Raw genomic sequence first — 13,402 nt, forward strand, 5'->3', positions numbered from 1 at the left:
TTTCATGTATTGTAAATTTACAAAAAATATTTATGAGGATTTTGTTTTGGATATATTAAAATTGATTAGAATACATTTTGTTATCAATATGATTCTTGCATATTATTTAATTTCAACGATCCTTTATATAGTCATATAGATACTGTTGATTTGGATGCAATTATACTTTTGTAATCAATAGTGAGATATAAAATTTTGACCATGAGAAATTCTATTATATTCGAAAATAAAACACCCCATTCTGCCTTTCTCAAAAAGCAGATAAAAATGGCCATAATATGTAGAAAAATATAGAGAATTATAGAATAAACAACCCATTTGAGAGGGAATTGAAAAATTTATGTAAAGCGTTATTTCAAAAAGAAAATTATATGTTTATGATATGTATTTTATATTTACTAATTTCATTTTTATTGTTTTATATCAATGCATTTATTAAAATAACCTAATTATGGTATGGATTACTACTGGAATTGAACAAAATAAATACTGAATCATGGATGCAACATGGAATATGAACTTATTTATATTAACCGTAATTAAAATCACTCAATGAGTGAACGAATGAGCATACTGTAATGCTTATTGGGAATACATACCATTTATTAGGCAGAAAACTTAACTACAGAACAGAATATGAACCAGCCAAGTGGTGACCTGGGATATTGTATTCATTGATATAGATAGTTTATTTTGAAAAGTCCACAATCTGACAATACAAACAAATAAAAAATGGAGAGTTCTGGAGAGCGAGCAAAACCTTTAAAAAAGTTTAAAACACGATGAGTATCATGTGCCCGCCGTGTTATAGCAAGTAGTAATGTGTAATGAATTTAATTCACTGTGGTAAATGAATTGCTATCTTTTTATTTGTTATGAGCACACTTGCTGGAACTCCATAATCTATTATTTTATTTGTTAGTAACACTTTTTATAAAAATATCAAATTGTTTATCATACTTGCATCCATATTTCGCCCTAAATTCTATGACACTTTCTCTGTATCCAAATATCTATGTACATGACCACATTATTTATTTTTTAGCAATACTTCGTTTAAAAGTATCTTAATGTTTATTATACTTGCTATTCTGGTATTTAATCAATTTTTTGCCTTGAATTTTATTCTATGATACTTGCTCTGTATCCAAATATTTTTATGCAGTTGATATGCAATACATGTCAACTTATCAGCTGAATAAATGATGATCTTAGGACAAAACATGATTATTTAGTACTTTCCAAATCAAAAATTCTTGTGAATAATGTATATAGTGAATACGGTATATCAGAGCTATTGAAGAATTTAACACCGAACCTGTTAAATGACCCCAAATGTTGTAACGTTGTCTCCCAGTCAAACACCTGAGCATCTGTTTTTTTTATTATAATTCATATATGTTCATTGTTTGACGAACGAAATAAACTCTCTCTCTCTATTAGTTTAAAATACTGACTTCTGGACTTGGCTAATTTTATACATATCAAAACTTGTAAATATTTGCATATCAAAACTTGTCATTTATTTCGTTCCATCCATGTATTTTCAACTGTTTTTCCAATAAAACGTACTTATGCCTTACTGTTATTTGTAGCTTATTATTGTTAGGTGGGGCGCAAGACTTCACAAATTCTAAAAAGGGGGTGCGGCTTGAAAAGTTTGGGAATGCTTGTATGTAGTAGACCCTAACCTGGTACACATGGTTCCGGTGTCTACCAACTGGGTTTACATACTTCAATTTGTATTACAGTTGTAAAACAGAAAAAAGCTGAATGTCGGTCTTATTCCATCTGTAAATTTACCAAAATCTCCACAAAGAATGAACAATGTGCCAGACCATGTGTATTATCGATGAAATGAAAAGTGACATATGAAAAATACAGAAGCTGTAGAAAATATTTTGCATTCCAAAAAATTAGTTCACATATTAAATATTTTACATTACAAAAAAAATGGTGCTCCAGAAGTATGTGTACCAATATGAAGGTAACTAATTTTGTTCGCCTATTTTATATCAAGTTGTGTAAATGGACTAAATTCTATCGGTAGGGGATATTCACTTGTGTAACACAGACAATTCCCGAACTTTTAATAGAACAAAAATAAGGAGAATCGTAACCTAACCTGGTACACATACTACAAGAGTACCGAAAAAACAGCCCACATAGTAAAAGCAGTTATGGAAATACTTTACATTGCAGAAAAATTAATTCACATAGTAAATAGCAGACGCAAGATGTATTTTGCATTGCAGAAAAAATAGCTCACATAGTTAATAGCAGTCCTGAAATATTTCTCACTATTGATAACAAAAGTATAATTGCATCCAAATCAACAGTATCTATATGACTATATAAAGGATCGTTAAAATTAAATGATATGCAAGAATCAAATTGATAACAAAATGTATTCTAATCAGTTTTAATATATCTAAAACAAATTCTTCATAAATATTTTTTGTAATTTACAATACAAAAAGAGTTGAAAGCATGAAAGTTGAGCTGAAAGCATACAACTATGAGCATATGCTTATTGGGAATGCATATCTATTAGACAGAAAACGTAGCTACAGTACAGAATATGAACCAGTCGCCCAGTGGGGTGCGGTTATTTATGTATTTATTAGGATAATGAGGATAAGGATTTACATATTTATCCCGGGGGAAAGGAAAGCCGATAAGACGACTTATCCATATGGCGAACCACGGCCTTTCGTCCGGTTACCATTCCAAGTCGGGCATGGGATTAGTTATATTGTTTGTTTTCGGAAGCATGGACTTGTTGGTGGAGGAAGCCGTAACCGATCAGCGGTTACGTGAATCACCCAACGGCGGCGAGGAGTCCAGCAATCCTCTTGCACATAACCATCTCTGCATGGGATTCGAACCTGCGGACCCATGCAGAGTAATTAGAGGTGCGGGGGCGAGCGTATTCCTAACGCTTAGCCCGTTGAGCCACACCGCCGCGCATGGGATTTACATATTTATCCAAGGGTAGAGGAAAGCCGAGAAGAATGCCTAAATATATGGCAAACCACGGCCTCTCTCAATCATAGCTCTGTCCTCCATATGAATCACATGGCTCTGCGAGCTATTCGTTTACTTATTAAAAATACTGATTTTAACTATTTCTCTGGGATATCTTGCCATTGAAAACAAAAGCCAGAAATTGGAAGAATAGCAGAGAATGAAATGTGTGTATTATGTAATGAAGAACCTGAGTTTGTTTCACATATTTTCATGTATTGTAAATTTACAAAAAATATTTATGAGGATTTTGTTTTGGATATATTAAAATTGATTAGAATACATTTTGTTATCAATATGATTCTTGCATATTATTTAATTTCAACGATCCTTTATATAGTCATATAGATACTGTTGATTTGGATGCAATTATACTTTTGTAATCAATAGTGAGATATAAAATTTTGACCATGAGAAATTCTATTATATTCGAAAATAAAACACCCCATTTTGCCTTTCTCAAAAAGCAGATAAAAATGGCCATAATATGTAGAAAAATATAGAGAATTATAGAATAAACAACCCATTTGAGAGGGAATTGAAAAATTTATGTAAAGCGTTATTTCAAAAAGAAAATTATATGTTTATGATATGTATTTTATATTTACTAATTTCATTTTTATTGTTTTATATCAATGCATTTATTAAAATAACCTAATTATGGTATGGATTACTACTGGAATTGAACAAAATAAATACTGAATCATGGATGCAACATGGAATATGAACTTATTTATATTAACCGTAATTAAAATCACTCAATGAGTGAACGAATGAGCATACTGTAATGCTTATTGGGAATACATACCATTTATTAGGCAGAAAACTTAACTACAGAACAGAATATGAACCAGCCAAGTGGTGACCTGGGATATTGTATTCATTGATATAGATAGTTTATTTTGAAAAGTCCACAATCTGACAATACAAACAAATAAAAAATGGAGAGTTCTGGAGAGCGAGCAAAACCTTTAAAAAAGTTTAAAACACGATGAGTATCATGTGCCCGCCGTGTTATAGCAAGTAGTAATGTGTAATGAATTTAATTCACTGTGGTAAATGAATTGCTATCTTTTTATTTGTTATGAGCACACTTGCTGGAACTCCATAATCTATTATTTTATTTGTTAGTAACACTTTTTATAAAAATATCAAATTGTTTATCATACTTGCATCCATATTTCGCCCTAAATTCTATGACACTTTCTCTGTATCCAAATATCTATGTACATGACCACATTATTTATTTTTTAGCAATACTTCGTTTAAAAGTATCTTAATGTTTATTATACTTGCTATTCTGGTATTTAATCAATTTTTTGCCTTGAATTTTATTCTATGATACTTGCTCTGTATCCAAATATTTTTATGCAGTTGATATGCAATACATGTCAACTTATCAGCTGAATAAATGATGATCTTAGGACAAAACATGATTATTTAGTACTTTCCAAATCAAAAATTCTTGTGAATAATGTATATAGTGAATACGGTATATCAGAGCTATTGAAGAATTTAACACCGAACCTGTTAAATGACCCCAAATGTTGTAACGTTGTCTCCCAGTCAAACACCTGAGCATCTGTTTTTTTTATTATAATTCATATATGTTCATGGTTTGACGAACGAAATAAACTCTCTCTCTCTATTAGTTTAAAATACTGACTTCTGGACTTGGCTAATTTTATACATATCAAAACTTGTAAATATTTGCATATCAAAACTTGTCATTTATTTCGTTCCATCCATGTATTTTCAACTGTTTTTCCAATAAAACGTACTTATGCCTTACTGTTATTTGTAGCTTATTATTGTTAGGTGGGGCGCAAGACTTCACAAATTCTAAAAAGGGGGTGCGGCTTGAAAAGTTTGGGAATGCTTGTATGTAGTAGACCCTAACCTGGTACACATGGTTCCGGTGTCTACCAACTGGGTTTACATACTTCAATTTGTATTACAGTTGTAAAACAGAAAAAAGCTGAATGTCGGTCTTATTCCATCTGTAAATTTACCAAAATCTCCACAAAGAATGAACAATGTGCCAGACCATGTGTATTATCGATGAAATGAAAAGTGACATATGAAAAATACAGAAGCTGTAGAAAATATTTTGCATTCCGAAAAATTAGTTCACATATTAAATATTTTACATTACAAAAAAAATGGTGCTCCAGAAGTATGTGTACCAATATGAAGGTAACTAATTTTGTTCGCCTATTTTATATCAAGTTGTGTAAATGGACTAAATTCTATCGGTAGGGGATATTCACTTGTGTAACACAGACAATTCCCGAACTTTTAATAGAACAAAAATAAGGAGAATCGTAACCTAACCTGGTACACATACTACAAGAGTACCGAAAAAACAGCCCACATAGTAAAAGCAGTTATGGAAATACTTTACATTGCAGAAAAATTAATTCACATAGTAAATAGCAGACGCAAGATGTATTTTGCATTGCAGAAAAAATAGCTCACATAGTTAATAGCAGTCCTGAAATATTTCTCACTATTGATAACAAAAGTATAATTGCATCCAAATCAACAGTATCTATATGACTATATAAAGGATCGTTAAAATTAAATGATATGCAAGAATCAAATTGATAACAAAATGTATTCTAATCAGTTTTAATATATCTAAAACAAATTCTTCATAAATATTTTTTGTAATTTACAATACAAAAAGAGTTGAAAGCATGAAAGTTGAGCTGAAAGCATACAACTATGAGCATATGCTTATTGGGAATGCATATCTATTAGACAGAAAACGTAGCTACAGTACAGAATATGAACCAGTCGCCCAGTGGGGTGCGGTTATTTATGTATTTATTAGGATAATGAGGATAAGGATTTACATATTTATCCCGGGGGAAAGGAAAGCCGATAAGACGACTTATCCATATGGCGAACCACGGCCTTTCGTCCGGTTACCATTCCAAGTCGGGCATGGGATTAGTTATATTGTTTGTTTTCGGAAGCATGGACTTGTTGGTGGAGGAAGCCGTAACCGATCAGCGGTTACGTGAATCACCCAACGGCGGCGAGGAGTCCAGCAATCCTCTTGCACATAACCATCTCTGCATGGGATTCGAACCTGCGGACCCATGCAGAGTAATTAGAGGTGCGGGGGCGAGCGTATTCCTAACGCTTAGCCCATTGAGCCACACCGCCGCGCATGGGATTTACATATTTATCCAAGGGTAGAGGAAAGCCGAGAAGAATGCCTAAATATATGGCAAACCACGGCCTCTCTCAATCATAGCTCTGTCCTCCATATGAATCACATGGCTCTGCGAGCTATTCGTTTACTTATTAAAAATACTGATTTTAACTATTTCTCTGGGATATCTTGCCATTGAAAACAAAAGCCAGAAATTGGAAGAATAGCAGAGAATGAAATGTGTGTATTATGTAATGAAGAACCTGAGTTTGTTTCACATATTTTCATGTATTGTAAATTTACAAAAAATATTTATGAGGATTTTGTTTTGGATATATTAAAATTGATTAGAATACATTTTGTTATCAATATGATTCTTGCATATTATTTAATTTCAACGATCCTTTATATAGTCATATAGATACTGTTGATTTGGATGCAATTATACTTTTGTAATCAATAGTGAGATATAAAATTTCGACCATGAGAAATTCTATTATATTCGAAAATAAAACACCCCATTTTGCCTTTCTCAAAAAGCAGATAAAAATGGCCATAATATGTAGAAAAATATAGAGAATTATAGAATAAACAACCCATTTGAGAGGGAATTGAAAAATTTATGTAAAGCGTTATTTCAAAAAGAAAATTATATGTTTATGATATGTATTTTATATTTACTAATTTCATTTTTATTGTTTTATATCAATGCATTTATTAAAATAACCTAATTATGGTATGGATTACTACTGGAATTGAACAAAATAAATACTGAATCATGGATGCAACATGGAATATGAACTTATTTATATTAACCGTAATTAAAATCACTCAATGAGTGAACGAATGAGCATACTGTAATGCTTATTGGGAATACATACCATTTATTAGGCAGAAAACTTAACTACAGAACAGAATATGAACCAGCCAAGTGGTGACCTGGGATATTGTATTCATTGATATAGATAGTTTATTTTGAAAAGTCCACAATCTGACAATACAAACAAATAAAAAATGGAGAGTTCTGGAGAGCGAGCAAAACCTTTAAAAAAGTTTAAAACACGATGAGTATCATGTGCCCGCCGTGTTATAGCAAGTAGTAATGTGTAATGAATTTAATTCACTGTGGTAAATGAATTGCTATCTTTTTATTTGTTATGAGCACACTTGCTGGAACTCCATAATCTATTATTTTATTTGTTAGTAACACTTTTTATAAAAATATCAAATTGTTTATCATACTTGCATCCATATTTCGCCCTAAATTCTATGACACTTTCTCTGTATCCAAATATCTATGTACATGACCACATTATTTATTTTTTAGTAATACTTCGTTTAAAAGTATCTTAATGTTTATTATACTTGCTATTCTGGTATTTAATCAATTTTTTGCCTTGAATTTTATTCTATGATACTTGCTCTGTATCCAAATATCTATATGTATATGAGCACTTTATTTATTTTTTAGTACCGGTAATACTTATTTAAAAATAACCTATTGTTTATCATTGCTATTTCAGTATATTATCAATATTTCGCCTTAAAATTCATTCTATGATACGTGCTCTGTAGCCGAATATAGATATGTACATGAGCACTTTATTTCATATATATATCTGCTGGAGAAGGGTCAAATCCTGATCATGTATTAATGTGTGTCACTATCCTCCAAATCACTTGCCAGTCATAATCAAGTATTATAATTTGATGTGTTCAAATTATAGTGTATAAAGAAATATACTCATGATTTCATTACTATTATCAAATGTTTATAATTAAAGTGCTATAATAATAGAATTTTCCTCATCTTTGCTCATAAAAAACCCATGTCCTATCACATTAATTTTTAGTAGACAAATTTTCCAAATAATAGGTATCCTTGCTAACCCATTTTTATGCAGTTGATATGCAATACATGTCAACTTATCAGCTGAATAAATGATGATCTTAGGACAAAACATGATTATTTAGTACTTTCCAAATCAAAAATTCTTGTGAATAATGTATATAGTGAATACGGTATATCAGAGCTATTGAAGAATTTAACACCGAACCTGTTAAATGACCCCAAATGTTGTAACGTTGTCTCCCAGTCAAACACCTGAGCATCTGTTTTTTTTATTATAATTCATATATGTTCATGGTTTGACGAACGAAATAAACTCTCTCTCTCTATTAGTTTAAAATACTGACTTCTGGACTTGGCTAATTTTATACATATCAAAACTTGTAAATATTTGCATATCAAAACTTGTCATTTATTTCGTTCCATCCATGTATTTTCAACTGTTTTTCCAATAAAACGTACTTATGCCTTACTGTTATTTGTAGCTTATTATTGTTAGGTGGGGCGCAAGACTTCACAAATTCTAAAAAGGGGGTGCGGCTTGAAAAGTTTGGGAATGCTTGTATGTAGTAGACCCTAACCTGGTACACATGGTTCCGGTGTCTACCAACTGGGTTTACATACTTCAATTTGTATTACAGTTGTAAAACAGAAAAAAGCTGAATGTCGGTCTTATTCCATCTGTAAATTTACCAAAATCTCCACAAAGAATGAACAATGTGCCAGACCATGTGTATTATCGATGAAATGAAAAGTGACATATGAAAAATACAGAAGCTGTAGAAAATATTTTGCATTCCAAAAAAATTAGTTCACATATTAAATATTTTACATTACAAAAAAAATGGTGCTCCAGAAGTATGTGTACCAATATGAAGGTAACTAATTTTGTTCGCCTATTTTATATCAAGTTGTGTAAATGGACTAAATTCTATCGGTAGGGGATATTCACTTGTGTAACACAGACAATTCCCGAACTTTTAATAGAACAAAAATAAGGAGAATCGTAACCTAACCTGGTACACATACTACAAGAGTACCGAAAAAACAGCCCACATAGTAAAAGCAGTTATGGAAATACTTTACATTGCAGAAAAATTAATTCACATAGTAAATAGCAGACGCAAGATGTATTTTGCATTGCAGAAAAAATAGCTCACATAGTTAATAGCAGTCCTGAAATATTTCTCACTATTGATAACAAAAGTATAATTGCATCCAAATCAACAGTATCTATATGACTATATAAAGGATCGTTGAAATTAAATGATATGCAAGAATCAAATTGATAACAAAATGTATTCTAATCAGTTTTAATATATCTAAAACAAATTCTTCATAAATATTTTTTGTAATTTACAATACAGCAATACATGAAAATATGTGAAACAAACTCAGGTTCTCCATTACATAATACACACATTTCATTCCCTGATTTTCTTCCAATTTCTGGCTTTTGTTTTCAAAGGCAAGATATCCCAGAGTAATTTATAGTTAAAATCAGTATTTTTAATAGGTAAACGAATAGCTCGCAGAACCATGTGATTCATATGGAGGACAGAGCTATGATTGTGAGAGGCCGTGGTTCGCCATATATTCAGGCATTCTTCTCGGCTTTCCTCTCCCATGGATAAATATGTAAATCCCATGTTATATCAATGAATAAATACATAAATAACCGCACCCCTCTCGGCGACTGGTTCATATTCGGTTCTGTAGATACGTTTTCTGCCTAATAGATATGCATTCCCAATAAGCATATGCTCATAGTTGTATGCTTTCAGCGTACCATACTTCGAAACCCAAAACCAAATATGTATTGAAGAATTACAGTCCTCAATACGGCCAATTTCGCACCCGACTCGGCTGAAGCAAGGGATTTTGGCAGCGAGCAATGCGTTTTCTTAATATGCAACGAACCATTTAGCTGGACGACGTAAAAATGCAGGGAACAATACCAAAATGAGCAAATCTTTGCAAGTTTCCACTCATTGTATATATGCTCATTGACTTGACAAACGACAAAGTTTCACAAGTGCAGTTTTAAGTATTCTGTGGCGTCTGCAGCTGCCGCAAAACCATGGCGGTATTTCCATACCATGGCCTATGGCGACTGACTTTTTAGCTGCCACAAACCAATGACGAGTTGCCGTTACCGCGGCAGCAAATTGAAAACCAATGGCAGGTAAAATTTTGCTGCCGTAACCGCGACAGGCGGGTCGTAAAGACGGTGCTGTCCCTCATGGTGAAAAAAATTGGGTAAGTTGGAATGTTTTCTTATTAATACAGTTTTGATGGATTTGGAGTTAGAGTTTAAGTAGATATAATTTCTCATGATCAATTAAAATCTGGTAAATAAATTTGTGGATATATTATTGAAAGTTATTAATTTCGAAGACAGTGAACTAAGCAGCATATTTAACTGATTTAGATTAGAACAGTATATTAATTAACCTTAATTTCAAAGCACCAGCATGAGTTTACCGAAGTGTAGTAGGCAATATAGTACAAGTTATCTCCAATATGGATTCATTCCAGCCCCGAATTCTGATTCGCAACTAATGTGCTTTCTGTGTAATAAAACGTTTCCTAATGAAGCCATGCAACCGTCCAGACTTTTTTAGTATTTTACAAAAATTCATCTGGATGAAGCAGACAAAAATGAAACATTTTTTCAGAAACTCTGGAGTAATTCAAAGTAGATAAAAACCAATGGAATTTTTTTTCCAAATTTACCCCGGAAAACCTTGGTTTACCTGCATCTTACAATTTGTCTATGATGATAGAAAAAAAGGCAAACCGCATACGATTGGTGAAGAATTGATTCTACCAACAGTAAAGGAAGTTTTGGAAACAGTTTTGCATTACAAGGCGCAATCTACAATTATCAAGTCTATTCCATTAAGCAATAATACAGTACACAGACGGGTTAATGAGATGGCATCTGATATAGAAGGTTCAGTCTTTAATTAACTAGACAAGTCCACATTGCCAGGAAATGAGTCATTGCTACTTGGATATGTTCGGTTAGTGCACGATGGAGTCCTACACAAAAAGCTAGCAATGGCTCTATCGCTGGAATCAGACACTCGAGGCAAAACAGTGTTTCGCATGGTCAAAAAGCATTTTGAAAATAAAGAAATTCCTCCGACGAATATCATAGCCGCTATGGTATGACATAGCGTGTGTAACTGAGCTATTATTGGTTGTTACCGTGGCATCATTACACTTTCTAAAGAAGAAAATCAAAATATGCTGACGATTCGCTGTGTGATTCACGGGCAACATTCGGTGGCCAAGAATTTGAGTGATTATCTTAGTTCTTTTTGAAGATAGTCGTCAAGGCAGTAAATAAACTAAAGGCCCATGAAAAACCACGATAATCGCGAGTAACTATTGGTATAAAGTTAATTCAGATCGGCCGGGTGTTCAAAAATTTATTTTCCAATAATAATCATATTTTCAATGGTTATCCTACTTGTATGTTTTAGTTTGTCAGGGCGATTAAATTCCTACCATACAAATGTTGTTGCAGTTATTCAATTAGTTTAAGTATTTTTATATTGTTAATTAATGGACTGTCATTTTGTCTTCAGTTCCTTCAGAGATTTAAATACCAAGTGATTTATTATGAATTTTATAAAAATCTTTGATGCTTAAATATGGCTATTTGGCCAGTCTTTAGTAAGGGGTCGTTTGAACTCAGGCCCGCGGGCCAAATGTGGCCCGCCCCTTCATTATCAGTGGCCCGCGCCCATTCGGAGAGTAATCAAAATATCGTATTTAAATTTCTTCTCATAAAATAAATCAGAAAAATCGTTTGACATATTGTTGTTATATCACTATTGTGACTGAATTGACTAGTATGATGGCTAGCTGAAGCAACTAGCGAGGTTGAATGATGTGATGGGCAATGGGCAGTCTAAATTGTTACCTGGATTTCTATCGTTTTGGTCGGGAATATATGCTAACAATATAGGCATAATAGAAAACTAAAATATCGAATGCGGAATCCATTAGCCTAGGTTGGCAACGCCTGATAACTATGTGTTTACACAATAAAAATGGTTGTTTTGTATTGCACTATTTACCTATTCTTGGTACTATTGTGGCCCGCGGCCAATGCCAAAATAATTTTGTGGCCCGCGGAGCCCACAACCTTGGACCACCCTGCTTTAGTACTATCTGAAACTTGGAAGTAGTCCGACAAAAATTTCTTGACGACCCCAAAGAAATGCCATGCAAACATGACAAGAAATCCACCGACAAACAGCACAAACCATCTAATTCCATGAAGCTTTATTTTATTCTCAATCAGGCTATTTATTGCATTTATTGTGGAATTGAGAAAATCTCAGCTAATGATATTATGCTTATCAGTGACGAAGCTCACTTTACTTTATCTGGTTTTGTCAATAAGCAAACTTTTCGGTACTGGGCAGAAAGCAATCTTAGAGAGCCTCATAAAAGGACTCATCATAGTGAGCGAGTAACAGTGTGGTGTGCAGTTGCAAGTTTTGGAGTTTGGGGTCCATCCTTTTTTTCAAAAAAAGGCACCGACTAACAACCTCTAAAGCTGCCATTTTCTACAGAAATGACTCAAAGAATGCTAAAATATTCATGATATGCTTGCAAAAAGTATTATAGCTGTATCGGGTCATCTGGAACACTTTGTTTTCAAAAAGTAAATCACGCAAAATGACAACCAACGCCTTGTTATGTATGTAATAAAAATATACCTGAAGGCTATTTTTGTCTATCATTTCGAAATGAAACGCGGGAGATATTATGTCTCGCCCTGTCCAAAAACATCACCATACTTTTAATTGTTCCCTGTACAGAGCTTAGTTCACATCGAATGCCTTGAACATCTTGGGTTGTAACTTCTACTGAGCCTAGCTCTGAGTACATGGACACCCTGACATTTTTGGTAGTTGCCTGTGCAGGGCCTAGTTCGGAACGAACGTGTGGATGAAGACCATACAAAGCGATTGTATGCGTTTTCGAAACGTCAACTTAGCCACAGCGACCATAACCGTCTCCAAAATGCGTTAGATAGGACGAGCTTCAGTACAATTTTTGGGAAATCCTTGTACGTAAACATCTTTGACTTACAGCAGGGGTCGGCAACCTTTTGTCGCTCGTGGGCCGAAATTGAGGGTTGCAAGTCATTGGCGGACCGCATATATTTCTAGAAAGTTGAAAACTGAACGGATAATACTTTTTATAATAAAAACAAGCAGTGATACATCTCTTGAATATAGCTTTATTTCCTCGTTGCATTGCATCTCAAAAAACCCATTTGAATATTTCGTCGCCATTGAACCCTTTGCACCTAGCATCAACTTTTCTGCGTTTTGTTG

This window comes from Styela clava, chromosome 4 (genome assembly GCF_964204865.1).
Source record: "Styela clava chromosome 4, kaStyClav1.hap1.2, whole genome shotgun sequence".
Lineage (NCBI taxonomy): Eukaryota > Metazoa > Chordata > Ascidiacea > Stolidobranchia > Styelidae > Styela > Styela clava.